Source organism: Oncorhynchus keta, chromosome 9, assembly GCF_023373465.1.
Source record: "Oncorhynchus keta strain PuntledgeMale-10-30-2019 chromosome 9, Oket_V2, whole genome shotgun sequence".
NCBI classification, from domain to species: Eukaryota; Metazoa; Chordata; class Actinopteri; order Salmoniformes; family Salmonidae; genus Oncorhynchus; species Oncorhynchus keta.
In genome coordinates this window covers 24,208,637-24,222,625 of record NC_068429.1, presented here as the reverse complement: position 1 = coordinate 24,222,625, position 13,989 = coordinate 24,208,637, and the positions used below count along the sequence as shown (strand labels likewise).

Here is a 13,989-nt window from a genome sequence, read left to right as displayed (position 1 = left end):
TCACTGCCTTCCTGAAGACAAACAATGTATACGAAATGCTTCAGTCTGGTTTTAGACCCCATCATAGCACTGAGACTGCACTTGTGAAGGTAGTAAATTACCTTTTAATAATGTTTTAGAAGCCAACTGATCTGGCATCATATTCATTTAATACAAACGCATATTTTCAGCTGGTTGGATTACCGAAATATGGTTCCTTTCCCCCCACCTTCTGATGTTCCCAGACTATGTTAAACAAAGGCATTTCAAGAGTCCTTTTGTAGAGTCAAGAGAGAGGGAAGGGAGAAAATAATTTATGGGAGGGGTCATAAACCTCACCCACAGGCCAACGTCATGACACCTCCTACTATATCCTCTACTCCATACTCCTACTATATCCTTGAATCCTATCTACCTACTATATCCTCTACCCCATACTCCTACTATATCCTTGAATCCTATCTACCTACTATATCCTCTACCCCATACTCCTACTATATCCTTGAATCCTATCTACCTACTATATCCTCTGCCCCTATCTACCTACTATATCCTCCACCCCTATCCTCCTACTATATCCTCTACCACTATCCTCCTACTATATCCTCTACCCCATACTCCTACTATATCCTTGAATCCTATCTACCTACTATATCCTCTGCCCCTATCTACCTACTATATCCTCCACCCCTATCCTCCTACTATATCCTCTACCACTATCCTCCTACTATATCCTCTACCCCATACTCCTACTATATCCTTGAATCCTATCTACCTACTATATCCTCTGCCCCTATCTACCTACTATATCCTCCACCCCTATCCTCCTACTATATCCTCTACCACTATCCTCCTACTATATCCTCTACCCCATACTCCTACTATATCCTTGAATCCTATCTACCTACTATATCCTCTGCCCCTATCTACCTACTATATCCTCCACCCCTATCCTCCTACTATATCCTCTACCACTATCCTCCTACTATATCCTCTACCCCATACTCCTACTATATCCTTGAATCCTATCTACCTACTATATCCTCTGCCCCTATCTTCCTACTATATTCTCTACCCCATTCATCCTACTATGTCCTATACCCCTATCCTCCTACTGTATCATCTACCCATATCCTCCTACTATGTCCTCTGCCCCATCCCCCTACTATATCCTCCACCCTTATCCTCCTTCTATATCCTCCACCCTTATCCTCCTTCTATATCCTCTACACCTATCCTCCTACTATATCCTCAATGCCTATCTTCCGACTATATCCTCTATCCCATCCTCCTACTATATCCTCTACCCTTATCCTCCTACTATATCCTCAACGTCTATCTTCCTACTATATCCTCAACGTCTATCTTCCTACTATATCCTCAACGTCTATCTTCCTACTATATCCTCTACCCCTATCCTCCTACTATATCCTCTACCCCTATCCTCCTACTATATCCTCTACCCCTATCCTCCTACTATATCCTCTACCCCTATCCTCCTACTATATCCTCTACCCCTATCCTCCTACTATATCCTCTACCCCTATCCTCCTACTATATCCTCTACCCCTATCCTCCTACTATATCCTCTACCCCTATCCTCCTACTATATCCTCTACCCCTATCCTACTGTATATCCTACCCCATCCTCATACCATATCCTCCTACTATATCATCCTGCTATGTCCTCTTCTCTAGGGCTCATACTATATCCTCCACCCCTATCCTCCTACTATATCCTCTACCCCATACTCCTACTATATCCTCTACCCCATACTCCTACTATATCCTTGAATCCTACCTAACTACTATATCCTCTGGCCCATCTTCCTACTATATTCTCTACCCCATTCATCCTACTATATCCTCTACCCCTTTCCACCTACAATAACCTCTACCCCTATTATCCTACCATATTGTCTACCCGTATCCATCTACTATATCCTCTACTCTTGTCCTCCTACATTTTCCCCTTCCCCTATCCTCCTGCTATATCCCCTACCCCTTTCCTCCTACTATATATTTTAACCCAAGGGCTCATTCTATATCCTCTACCCCTATCCTCCTACTATATCACCAACCCCTATCCTCCTACTATATCCTCTACCACTATCCTCTTGTTATATCCTCTAACCCTTTTCCTCCTACCATACCCCCTACCCATATCCTCCTACTATATCCTCTGCACCCATCCTCTGATTTATCCTCTACCCCAAGGGCTCCTAATATGTCCCCTTCTACTAACCTACTATATCCCATATCCCTATCATCCTACTATATCCTCTACCGCTATGCCTCTACTTCATCCTCTACACATTTTTGCGTTTACACCATCTTTGCGTTTAGTTTTTGTGTAAATAGTGTTGTTCTTTTGTTGTCCTAGGTTTAATTGCACAGAACAGGTAAGTGTCCAAAGGTATCAGTCCAATTATCAGAAGTTGTACCAGGTTGTTCTCAGTCTAAACACGTCCTTCGGGCTATGGCATGAATAATCCACTAACAATGTCACTTTGGGAATATGTGACATCATCTTTATCTCCGTCCCTCCCTCCCTCAAATCCATCTTCCCTTTCTGTTCCTGCATAGAAATAAGAGATTAAATCAAATGAACCTTAAATTGTACAGGCGTAAACTATGTCTGTACAATTTCAGGTCCCAGATTACAAAAAAAACATGGATTTTGTCTCACACCTCGTGTTTTACAGTATCTAAAAATAAAATATCACAGTTTTAGTGATACCACTAACTTCCTCCACATGACCTCCCTCTCTCCTATCTCCTCTCCCACATCCCCCTCCCCCTTTTTTTCTCTGTAAATGTAATAGGTTCTCAATGTGTGTGAGAACCTACCTATCACTCCCCCACCGTGCGTTGCACCAGTCCAAACCCCCATGCCAAGCCTCATACAGCTGGTCAAACGACGCCATGATGGAGTCCTGATCGGAACACTCCCACTCAGCGTCAAAGAAGTTCAGGTTGTAACGAACCAGCTGAGGGACGTAGGGGTAGACGATAACAGGGAGAGGAGAGAGGAGAAGAAAGAGAGGGAGGGAGAGAGAGGGAAATAGAGGAGAGACAGGAGAAAATCAATACCATAACAGCAATAAATAACACATCAATTTGCTTCGGGTTTTATGTCTTCACTTAATCTCTCTTTAAACAAAACAGTAGTTGTAAAAAAAACTAACTGTAATAGTTAAAACCCGATTTACTTTTATCCTTTTATCAAATCCCACTATTTCTATTCCAGTGTTGTGTTTGTGTGTGGTGGCTGTAGGCCTGTAACTCCAGGCTTTAGATTGGCAATGGTTGATCATTCTCATATATAATAAAACCGGTCTGGCTGGGTGATGTATGGAGTTATACCCTGTCCCATGGAGGGGAGCCAGGAATGGAAATATAATTGATGAACTCCATTACTCTGGCCTGACTCTGTGTGTGTGTGTGCGTGTGTGTGTGTGTGTGTGTGTGTGTGTGTGTGTGTGTGTGTGTGTGTGTGTGTGTGTGTGTGTGTGTGTGTGTGTGTGTGTGTGTGTGTGTGTGTGTGTGTGTGTGTGTGTGTGCGCGCGTGCGCGTGCGTGTGTTTCTGCATGAGTGTGCTTGTGTGTGCACCTGCATGTGCATGCTTGTGTGTGTGCGCGTGCGTGTTTGTGCATGTGTGTGTGCCCCTGATAGTCCTCCTGGGTAGTCTCAGCTCGTGGTGCTATATATAGCCAGAACCCTGAGCCAGCTAGACAAGGACAGGCTGCTGCAGAGTAGACACAGTCACTTTTCCACAGCCCAGTCACTTAAAATGATGGTTCTCCCAAAGTTAGTCAAACATTTCCATACCTCAAAAGTGATCGGAGTGCATTTTAAATGCTGTGTGAGGGCATACTTTCAGTGTCTGTGTGTGTGTGTGTGTCTACGAGCATCCATGCGTGTCTTACCATGTAGGTCCAGAGACACCACACCCGAGCCGTTTTCCATCCTGTCGATGACCTCACACTTATATCTCCCATAATCCTCCAGTGTGAGCTCTGTGATGACCAGCGACGCATCCGTAGGAGCCGAGTCCTGTAAGTAGATGCGTCCATGGAAACGTCCGTAACTCCGCTTGTGGAAACCCATGGCAACGAACACATCCCCCTAGAACAAGATGAAGAATGATTTGTAATTGATGTCATCAGTTGGCACCAATGGATACTTCCTGGTCTCATTTATGACAGACTATCCCCCATATTGCAATACTTTTGAACAGACCTGTAGAGTATCTGACTCTGACCAAAATTCTTGCATTATATGGATGGAAAAGGAGGTTTGATTCAAGTTTTACCCTGGTCTATTTTATGAAATTGGTTATTGTAGAAACACACGTCTTTGAGGTATTCTGAGGTCAGCTTAGTCCATTTTATCCTCAGTTTGAGGTTGGTGGGCAGTGACACGTCTCTGTGGTCTGACCAATCTGATTCCAGCTTCAAGATTGCTTCTATCACGTGGACTGGGATATGTTCCGGATAGCCTCAGACAACAACATTGATGTTTACGCTGATTCGGTGAGCGAGTTAATTCGCAAGTGCATAGGTGATTTTGTAATCACGGTGACAATTAATTAAAACCTTCCCCAACCAGAAACTGTGGATTGATGGCAGCATTTGTGCAAAACTGAAAGCACGAACCACTGCTTTTAATCATGGCAAGGTGACCGGAAACATGGCCGAATACAAACAGTATAGCTATTCTCTCCGTAAGGCAATCAAACAAGCTAAGCATCAGTATAGAGACAAAGTAGAGTCGCAATTCAACGGATTACAAAAAGAAAACCAATACAGTGCCACTGATATGGCCCACTACCAAAACATGCGGGCTCTCCTTCACCGCAGCCAACATGAGAAAAAACATTTAAACTTGTTAACCCTCGCAAGGCTGCCGGCCCAGACAGCATCCCTATCTGTGTCCTCAGAGCATGCTCAGACCAGCTGGCTGGTGTGTTTATGGACATATTCAATCAATCCCTATCCCAGTCTGCTGTTCCCATATGCTTCAAGTGGGCCACCATTGTTCCTGTTCCCAAGAAATCTGAGGTAACTGAGCTAAACGCACCGTAGCACTCACTTCCGTTATCATGAAGTGCTTTGAGAGACTAGTCAAGGATCATATCACCTCCACCCTACCTGACACCCTAGACCCACTCCAATTTGCTTACAGCCCCAATAGGTCCACAGACAACGCAATCACAATCACACTGCACACTGCCCTAACCCATCTGGACAAGAGGAATACCTATGTAAGAATGCTGTTCATCAATTACAGCTCAGCATTTAACACTGGGTGTCGACCCCGCCCTGTGCAACTGGGTCCTGGACTTTCTGACGGGCCGCTCCCAGGAGGTGAGGGTAGGAAACAACATCTCCACCCTGCTTATCCTCAACACTGGGGCCCCACAAGGGTAAGTTCTCAGCCCCTTCCTGTACTCCCTGTTCACCCATGACTGCGTGGCCATGCACACCTCCAACTCAATCATCAAGTTTGTAGACGACACAACAGTAATGGGCTTGATTACCAACAACGACGAGACAGCCTACAGGGAGGAGGTGAGGGCACTCGGAGTGTGGTGTCAGGAAAATAACCTCTCACTCAATGTCAGCAAAACAAAAGAGATGATTGTGGACTTCAGGAAGGCTACTTTACTACTACTATTCAGGACTTTCAGACTCAGGAGGCTGGAAAAATGTGACTTGTCACCAAAAACCCTCACTAACTCTTACAGGAGCAAAATTGAGAGTATCCCTGTCGGACTGTATAACCGCCTGGTACGGCAACTGCACCACCCACAACCGCAAGACTCTCCAGAGGATGGTGCCGTCTGCACAACGCATCACCGGGGGCAAACTACCTGCTCTCCAGGACACCTACACCACCCGATGTCACAGGAAGGCAAAAAAGATCATCAAGGACAACAACCACCCGAGCCACTACCTGTTCACCCTGCTTCCATCCAGAAGGCGAGGTCAGTACAGGTGCATCAAAGCTGGGACCGAGAGATTGAAAAACAGATTATATCGCAAGGCTATCAGATTGTTAAACAGCCACCACTAGCACAGAGAGGTGGCTGCCTACCTACAGACTTGATATCATTGGCTAATTTAAGAAATGGAGAACTAGTCACTTTAATAATGCCACTTTAAGAATGTTTACATATCTTGCATTACTCATGTCATATGTATATAATGTATACTGTATCCTTCACTATCTATTCTTTACTCTCTATTGCATCTTAGCCGCTCTGTCACTGCTCATCCATACATTTTATACATATATATTCTCATCCCATTCCTTTACTAGATTGTGTATTAGGTTTTGTTGTGGAATTTGTTAGATATTACCTGTTAGATACTGCTGCACTGTCAGATCTAGAAGCATAAGCATTTAGTTACACTCGCAATAACATCTGCTAACCATGTGTATGTGACCAATACAATTTGATTTGACAGACATGAGGAATATAACTGAGGTCATTGAGATAAAGAGAAAAGTCAACAGTATCACTACTTCTGGTGTTGTGTTATGCATTTGGAGAGAGTGAGATATTTGTCTATTGGATTAATTGACTAGGATTGGGTCAAGCCACTGGAATTTACTGAAAGCGTAAATAATAATAAATTATTGTTTGTGTAGTTACTTCTGATGAAAGCTATAAATGTTCACAAATGTTTATTTAAAGCCAGTCATCTTCAGAACGTCAATTAAACATATTCTTGATTTACTGTCGGCATCGGACTGAAATAGTATTCCCATAGTGCCAGAATGATGTTTCTATGTGCTGTAGTTGAATGTTAGCTTGGGTACCTGACTTTCTGCTTTCAACAATGCTATATAGGTTTAGTTCTTCAACAACAACCTTCTGGCTCACAGGTATGGTACAGAGAGTATTGTTTTCAGAGCTCTGTAACGTTCTGATCTGTCAAGCAGAGTGTGTGCAAAGCAGAGTGTGGTGCCGGTAACCATAACGTTGTTATGATGCTCTTACCATGCTAATAGCCTAAAATCATGGGCAGAGTTTAAGGTAAGACTTTAGCTCTCAACTCACTCTCTTACATTTCACCAGCTTACGCCATGGGCTCTCAAACAAAAAGAGAGATATAGCTTGTACTGACAGATGTTATTTTAGGGATTTGAGTGATTTGTTTATCTCTAAACACACATGGGGGACAGGACACACAGTCAGAGATAAGGAGAGACACTGGCACTTTGAGGGAGAGATGACTGTCTGTCAGTGGGAAGGTACAGTACGTACGGCCACTGTGGGGATGACGTCATCGATGCACTTATTGATGAAGCCAATGACTGATGTGGTGTACTTATCAATACCATCAGAGGAATGGTACATAATGGAACATGTTCCAGTCTGTGCTAGCAAAACAGTCCTGTAGCTTAGCATCTGCTTCATCTGACCACTTTTTTATTGATTGAGTCACTGGTGCTTCCTGCTTTAATTTTTGCTTGTAAGCAGGAACCAGGAGGATAGAATTATGGCCAAATGGAGGACGAGGGAGAGCTCTGTGTCTGGAGTAAAGGTGGTCCAGAGTTTGTTTCCCTCTGGTTGGACATTTATCATGCTTATAGAAATTTGGTAAGAATGATTTAAGCTTCCCTGCATTAAAGTCCCCGGCAACTAGGAGCGCCGCCTCTGGGTGAGCGTTTTCCTGTTTGCTTATGGCGGAATACAGCTCATTTAGTGCTGTCTTAGTGCCAACATCAGTCTGTGGTGGTATGTAGACAGCTACGAAAAATACATATGAAAACTCTCTAAGTGGATAGTGTGGTCAACAGCTTATCATGAGATACCCTACCTCAAGCAAGCAAAACCTTGAGATTTCCTTAGATGTCATGCACCAGCTGTTATTTACAAAAATACATAGTCCGCTGCCCATTGTCTTACCAGACGCCATTGTTCTATGTTGATAATGTCGCCGTTCAGCCATGAATCTGTGAAGCATAAGATATTAGAGTTTTGAATGTCCCGTTGGTAGTATAATGTTCCGCGTAGGTCATCAATTTTATTTTCCAAAGATTGCACGTTTGCTAGCGGAATGGAAGGAAGTGGAGGTTTATTCGATCGCCTATGAATTCTCAGAAGGCAGCCCGCCCTCCGGCCCCTTTTTCTCCTTCTTCTCTTCAGGCAAATGATGGTGATCTGGGCATGTTCCTGAGAAAGCAGTACATCATTACGTCGAGCTCGTCTGGCTCGTTAAAGGAAAAAAAGGATTTTGCCAGTTTGTGGTGAGTAATCACTGTTCTGATGTCCAGAAATTATTTTCGGCCATAAGAGATGGTAGCGGCAACATTTGTACAAAATAAGTACAAATAAATGGTTACAAACAATGCAAATAAACTAACAAAAAAACATAATTGGTTAGTAATACGTTAAAAACATTGGCCTTCTTCCCCAGCACCATTTATGTACTGGATAGATGGATAGCCATCTATTTTCAAAACATTGGATCACATTTAACTGGATCAGTGAGCCATCTATTTTCAAAACGGCCTTCTTGCATCACATTTTGTACATAGATGGATACCATCTAAAAACATTGGAAACCAGCACACTGTTCTGGATAGTATCATCTATATTTAATAAGCACCATTTTTACTGGTAGATTAGCATCTATTTTCAAAACATTGCTTCTTCCCCAGCATTTTTTGATAGATGGATTTATTTTAAATTGGCCTTCTTTAGCACCATTTATGTACTGGAGATGGGCCATCTATTTTCAAAACATTGGCCTTCTTCCCCAGCACCATTTATCGATAGATGGGGCACCATTTTGGAGGATAGATGGATAAATTTTCAAAAAGTTCTTCCCCAAATTTATAACAGATATGCATTTTCAAAAATATTAGCAATTTATGTATAAATAAGCCATCTATTTTCAAAAACTCTGTAAAACCATTTATGTACAATAGAGGACATCTATTTTCAAAAAGTTTTCATTTAGTCATAGATGGATAGCCATCTATTTTCAAAAAAGGTCCCCAAAAATAAAATAGCCATCTAAAAATTGTATGAAAAACATCATTTTAATCTTTAAATAGGCACATACTGTTCATGTTCAAATTTAATAACATAACACTACATAGGCAGCTTTTCATTTATTTTAAAAGCACCCTTTACCTGGCCCCAAATATTGTCGAAGGGGTTGGAGGGTGAAAAACAAAAAGTGCTACCAAAAAACAATTCTGCATTTCCTAAATATTACAAAAGTGTATAAATACATATCTCCTGAGGACAAGGCAAGTTTTCCTGTCATGTAATAAATAAAAATTAAAAAAATTTTCAGTAATCTTAAATAGGCACATAATTCAAAATTCACAAATAAGAAATAGGCATTTATTTTAAGTCTTTAAATATTGTCTACTGTGAAAACAAAGATAATTCTCTTTTCTCAGACTATTATTAATTTCTCCTGATTGAACTTTTCTATGTTCAAACTAGAAATGTTATCTTTAAGTTTGTGTACTGCGACTGGAGGTTTTACCAAAATAGCAGAGCCCACATGGACATGTAATAATGTAAATAACATGAGTGGTGGAACACGTAATGATGTCATTTATTTAGAACCGTTTTCCTGTGTCTGGGTGGCAGAAATATTCACACTTCATCATATGGTTGCACTGTGCACATCCTCTGCATTTATAGCTACCATTTGGTAGAGGGCGTAAAAGAGTCTGGCTTTTCTTTTGTGGCTGGCAGTTGGGATGAACCAATTTATCGCGGAATTTGCGACCTCTCCTATACACACAATAAGTGGTGGACTTTTCAGCTGGCAAAACTGGGTCCGATGATAAAATATGCCATTGTTTCTTGACCACACCTCCCACTTTTCGCGAGTTCAAAGTATATGTAGTTGTGAACATTACGGAGTGTTCTTTAGCTTTAGTAGGTCTTTGTTGTAACAGTTCAGCTCGTGCTTTTCCCAAAGCAAAATTAAGAGCTTCATCCACACATTGTGGCGAATAGCCTCTTCTTAGAAACCTAATGCGCATCTCCGCTGCTTTCTCTAGATAATCCTCTGTGGACTGGCATATACGGTGCAGTCTGACATATACATGGACATATATACAATACTGAACAAAAAGCTAAATACAACATGGAAAGTGTTGGTCTCATGTTTCATGTGCCGAAATTCCAGATATTTTCCTTACGCACAAGAACCTTATTTATCTCAAATGTTGTGCACCCTGGTCCTGCCTCCATAACAGTTTATAAATTCATTTCAGAAAACATTTCAATTCAGCCTTTGTGGTCTGGAAAGTATAGGGACATCTGGTGGATGGAAAGTGCAATATTAAAAAATATATTTGTGTAGTTGAAGGATCATTCTCTGTAGCCTTGGCGAAACAGAAAAGGGCTCACAACTCGCACAGCTGAGATGTCTTTTTCTGGATGGTGATTGTCTTTGCCTGGACGGTGAGTGATTGTCTTTGCCTGGACGGTGATTGTCTTTGCCTGGACGGTGAGTGATTGTCTTTGCCTGGACGGTGATTGTCTTTGCCTGGACGGTGAGTGATTGTCTTTGTCTGGACGGTGATTGTCTTTGCCTGTGATGGCCTGGACGGAGTGATTGTCTTTGCCTGGACGGTGATTGTCTTTGCCTGGACGGTGAGTGATTGTCTTTGCCTGGACGGTGATTGTCTTTGCCTGGACGGTGAGTGATTGTCTTTGCCTGGACGGTGATTGTCTTTGCCTGGACGGTGATTGATTGTCTTTGCCTGGACGGTGATTGTCTTTGCCTGGACGGTGAGTGATTGTCTTTGCCTGGACGGTGATTGTCTTTGCCTGGACGGTGAGTGATTGTCTTTGCCTGGACGGTGATTGTCTTTGCCTGGACGGTGAGTGATTGTCTTTGCCTGGACGGTGATTGTCTTTGCCTGGACGGTGAGTGATTGTCTTTGCCTGGACGGTGATTGTCTTTGCCTGGACGGTGAGTGATTGTCTTTGCCTGGACGGTGATTGTCTTTGCCTGGACGGTGATTGTCTTTGCCTGGACGGTGATTGTCTTTGCCTGGACGGTGATTGTCTTTGCCGGTGAGTGATTGTCTTTGCCTGGATGGTGTCTTTGCCTGATTGTCTTTGCCTGGACGGTGAGTGATTGTCTGGACGGTGAGTGATTGTCTTTGCCTGGACGGTGAGTGATTGTCTTTGCCTGGACGGTGAGTGATTGTCTTTGCCTGGACGGTGAGTGATTGTCTTTGCCTGGACGGTGATTGTCTTTGCCTGATTGTCTTTGCCTGGACGGTGAGTGATTGTCTTTGCCTGGACGGTGAGTGATTGTCTTTGCCTGGACGGTGATTGTCTTTGCCTGGACGGTGAGTGATTGTCTTTGCCTGGACGGTGATTGTCTTTGCCTGGACGGTGAGTGATTGTCTTTGCCTGGACGGTGATTGTCTTTGCCTGGACGGTGAGTGATTGTCTTTGCCTGGACGGTGATTGTCTTTGCCTGGACGGTGAGTGATTGTCTTTGCCTGGACGGTGATTGTCTTTGCCTGGACGGTGAGTGATTGTCTTTGCCTGGACGGTTGATTGTCTTTGCCTGGACGGTGATTGTCTTTGCCTGGACGGTGATTGTCTTTGCCTGGACGATGAGTGATTGTCTTTGCCTGGATGGTGAGTGATTGTCTTTGCCTGGACGGTGAGTGATTGTCTTTGCCTGGACGGTGAGTGATTGTCTTTGCCTGGACGGTGAGTGATTGTCTTTGCCTGGACGGTGAGTGATTGTCTTTGCCTGGACGGTGAGTGATTGTCTTTGCCTGGACGGTGAGTGATTGTCTTTTCCTGGACGGTGAGTAATTGTCTTTGCCTGGACGGTGAGTGATTGTCTTTGCCTGGACGGTGAGTGATTGTCTTTGCCTGGACGGTGAGTGATTGTCTTTGCCTAGACGGTGAGTGATTGTCTTTGCCTGGACGGTGAGTGATTGTCTTTGCCTGGACGGTGAGTGATTGTGAGTGATTGTCTTTGCCTGGACGGTGATTGTCTTTGCCTGGACGGTGATTGTCTTTGCCTGGACGGTGAGTGATTGTCTTTGCCTGGACGGTGAGTGATTGTCTTTGCCTGGACGGTGAGTGATTGTCTTTGCCTGGACGGTGAGTGATTGTCTTTGCCTGGACGGTGAGTGATTGTCTTTGCCTGGACGGTGAGTGATTGTCTTTGCCTGGACGGTGAGTGATTGTCTTTGCCTGGACGGTGAGTGATTGTCTTTGCCTGGACGGTGAGTGATTGTCTTTGCCTGGACGGTGAGTGATTGTCTTTGCCTGGACGGTGGTGATTGTCTTTGCCTGGACGGTGATTGTCTATTGTCTTTGCCTGGACGGTGAGTGATTGTCTTTGCCTGGATGGTGAGTGATTGTCTTTGCCTGGACGGTGAGTGATTGTCTTTGCCTGGACGGTGAGTGATTGTCTTTGCCTGGACGGTGAGTGATTGTCTTTGCCTGGACGGTGAGTGATTGTCTTTGCCTGGACGGTGAGTGATTGTCTTTGCCTGGACGGTGAGTGATTGTCTTTGCCTGGACGGTGAGTGATTGTCTTTGCCTGGACGGTGAGTGATTGTCTTTGCCTGGACGGTGAGTGATTGTCTTTGCCTGGACGGTGATTGTCTTTGCCTGGACGGTGAGTGATTGTCTTTGCCTGGACGGTGAGTGATTGTCTTTGCCTGGACGGTGAGTGATTGTCTTTGCCTGGACGGTGATTGTCTTTGCCTGGACGGTGATTGTCTTTGCCTGGACGGTGAGTGATTGTCTTTGCCTGGACGGTGAGTGATTGTCTTTGCCTGGACGGTGAGTGATTGTCTTTGCCTGGATGGTGAGTGATTGTCTTTGCCTGGACGGTGAGTGATTGTCTTTGCCTGGACGGTGAGTGATTGTCTTTGCCTGGACGGTGAGTGATTGTCTTTGCCTGGATGGTGACTGATTGTCTTTGCCTGGACGGTGAGTGATTGTGACTTTGACACCAGGTCTTGTATTTGTGTAGTTGAAGGATCATTCTCTGTAGCCTTGGCGGGGCTGCGGCTAGTGGTTTCCTCATGATTGACTCAAGGGGCTTGTTTGGGGCCGTAGTAGGCAAGGATTCAACTACGCTCAAATGGAAAATGACCTCTATGACAAGACATGGTGTCAGAGTAAAATAACTTAAGAAAATTGATTTTTCTGGAGTTCCTTCACCTCAGTTAGTGACACAAAACTGAAGGGTGTGAAATCAACTACGCTCACCGTCTAGGCAAAGACATCCCTAACTGGTAGGAGCAGTGCTACTGCAAGAAGGAAAGCCCATCGGCTACGCTTCCAAATCTCTCACCGACTCTGAAATCAACTACGCTCAAATCGAAAAGGAGCTCTACGCCATTCTGTTCGCTCTGTTCACAATCACTCACCGTACTCTCCAGGAAGTTTTTAGAAGATACGACGAAAGGGAAAGGGCAACTACAAGGAGCTTTGTCGTGGTCATTTCCTGTATTACTAAATGATGAGAGTTACAAACCACACATCAGTCAGAGTTATACTTAAACTTCATCTTCTAATAGCCCTGTGACTCTCAGATCAATTCAGTGTCTATAAATTAATTCTGAGAGTCACAACATAATGGCAACTGAGATCTTCTATAGCAGAGATCCACCCCTCTCAACTTACATGACAAACCACAGATCTCAGGAACTCTTCACAAAGGGCCTTTTACTTGAGAGAGGAGTATCCCATAGCCAGATAGCATTAGCTATACATTATCGTTCAGTTTGGTCTCTAAGACGAGGTTCTACTTCTCGTTCTTGGTACTTCATAGTACCAAAACATTACCTCATCCAGTGGCATATATCAATTGTCAATTCTAGATACTCCCATCTCAAATACACCCCCTCCTGGACAAGCTCACGGAAGGGAGTGAGCCTCTAGGTTATATACTAGGTCAAGATTCATGCAACATCAGAGGGGTAATACAATGGTTCCAGACACTGCCATACTCCTCCCCCCAATGGGAAAAG

At 43.8% G+C, this 13,989-nt stretch overlaps 1 long non-coding RNA gene across 1 annotated transcript; it reads right to left on the bottom strand.

Annotated features, from left to right (window-relative positions):
• Window positions 1–2,006: 2,006 nt before the first annotated feature.
• Window positions 2,007–8,022, bottom strand: LOC118375799 (uncharacterized). The gene is made up of 3 exons (XR_008143122.1): window positions 7,901–8,022; window positions 3,909–4,107; window positions 2,007–2,969 (listed from the first exon to the last, which is right to left on the bottom strand). It is a non-coding gene; the product is annotated as an uncharacterized LOC118375799 (long non-coding RNA).
• Window positions 8,023–13,989: the final 5,967 nt, after the last annotated feature.